General features: G+C 43.5%; 2 non-coding genes and 1 pseudogene across 2 annotated transcripts; all 3 read left to right on the forward strand.

Moving 5' to 3' along the window:
* Window positions 1-111, forward strand: LOC129115972 (5S ribosomal RNA; annotated as a pseudogene; the record flags this gene model as incomplete).
* Window positions 112-489: 378 nt separating this feature from the next.
* On the forward strand, window positions 490-608 carry LOC129115970 (5S ribosomal RNA). The gene has a single exon (XR_008533334.1). It is a non-coding gene; the product is annotated as a 5S ribosomal RNA (ribosomal RNA).
* Window positions 609-988: 380 nt separating this feature from the next.
* LOC129115971 (5S ribosomal RNA) lies at window positions 989-1,107 on the forward strand. Its single transcript, XR_008533335.1, has one exon. It is a non-coding gene; the product is annotated as a 5S ribosomal RNA (ribosomal RNA).
* Window positions 1,108-1,462: the final 355 nt, after the last annotated feature.

The following is a 1,462-nucleotide window of genomic DNA, read 5'->3' on the forward strand; positions in this document are numbered from 1 at the left end:
CCATACCACCCTGAACACGCCCGATCTCGTCTGATCTCGGAAGCTAAGCAGGGTCGGGCCTGGTCAGTACTTGGATGGGAGACCGCCTGGGAATACCAGGTGCTGTAAGCTTTTTCACTCCTCTTTACAAAAAGCAGAGGCGCTGCTGCTTTTTCAGTGGACACCGACAGGGTGGGAAGGAAATAGCTAGATCATGACTTGCCGGTATAGAAATGACACAAATCCAGTTAAATGATGGCTTTCATCATTCCTAAGCTCATCGATCATTTTCTTTTCAATTTTATGCTAACGTATTCTACATTTCAACAGTAAATATTAATCTTTTTACTGCACTACATTTGTGATCCTTATAGCCACTTTGTACATTCTGATTTGACATTTAAAAGCTGTGAGTGTGTCTGGCAATCTGCAGGCGCTCCCTGTATAGACGAAAGAGCAAAGCGTGGTGATATAGTATCTTTAAAAGGCCCTTTGGTAGGCGCAATATTTGCTTACGGCCATACCACCCTGAACACGCCCGATCTCGTCTGATCTCGGAAGCTAAGCAGGGTCGGGCCTGGTCAGTACTTGGATGGGAGACCGCCTGGGAATACCAGGTGCTGTAAGCTTTTTTCACTCCTCTTTACAAAAAGCAGAGGGCGCTGCTGCTTTTTCAGTGGACACCGACAGGGTGGGAAGGAAATAGCTAGATCATGACTTGCCGGTATAGAAATGACACAAATCCAGTTAAATGATGGCTTTCATCATTCCTAAGCTCATCGATCATTTTCTTTTCAATTTTATGCTAACGTATTCTACATTTCAACAGTAAATATTAATCTTTTTACTGCACTACATTTGTGATCCTTATAGCCACTTTGTACATTCTGATTTGACATTTAAAAGCTGTGAGTGTGTCTGGCAATCTGCAGGCGCTCCCTGTATAGACGAAAGAGCAAAGCGTGGTGATATAGTATCTTTAAAAGGCCCTTTGGTAGGCGCAATATTTGCTTACGGCCATACCACCCTGAACACGCCCGATCTCGTCTGATCTCGGAAGCTAAGCAGGGTCGGGCCTGGTCAGTACTTGGATGGGAGACCGCCTGGGAATACCAGGTGCTGTAAGCTTTTTCACTCCTCTTTACAAAAAGCAGAGGGCGCTGCTGCTTTTTCAGTGGACACCGACAGGGTGGGAAGGAAATAGCTAGATCATGACTTGCCGGTATAGAAATGACACAAATCCAGTTAAATGATGGCTTTCATCATTCCTAAGCTCATCGATCATTTTCTTTTCAATTTTATGCTAACGTATTCTACATTTCAACAGTAAATATTAATCTTTTTACTGCACTACATTTGTGATCCTTATAGCCACTTTGTACATTCTGATTTGACATTTAAAAGCTGTGAGTGTGTCTGGCAATCTGCAGGCGCTCCCTGTATAGACGAAAGAGCAAAGCGTGGTGATATAGTATCTTTAAAA

Source organism: Anoplopoma fimbria, unplaced genomic scaffold (assembly GCF_027596085.1).
Source record: "Anoplopoma fimbria isolate UVic2021 breed Golden Eagle Sablefish unplaced genomic scaffold, Afim_UVic_2022 Un_contig_7827_pilon_pilon, whole genome shotgun sequence".
Taxonomy (NCBI): domain Eukaryota; kingdom Metazoa; phylum Chordata; class Actinopteri; order Perciformes; family Anoplopomatidae; genus Anoplopoma; species Anoplopoma fimbria.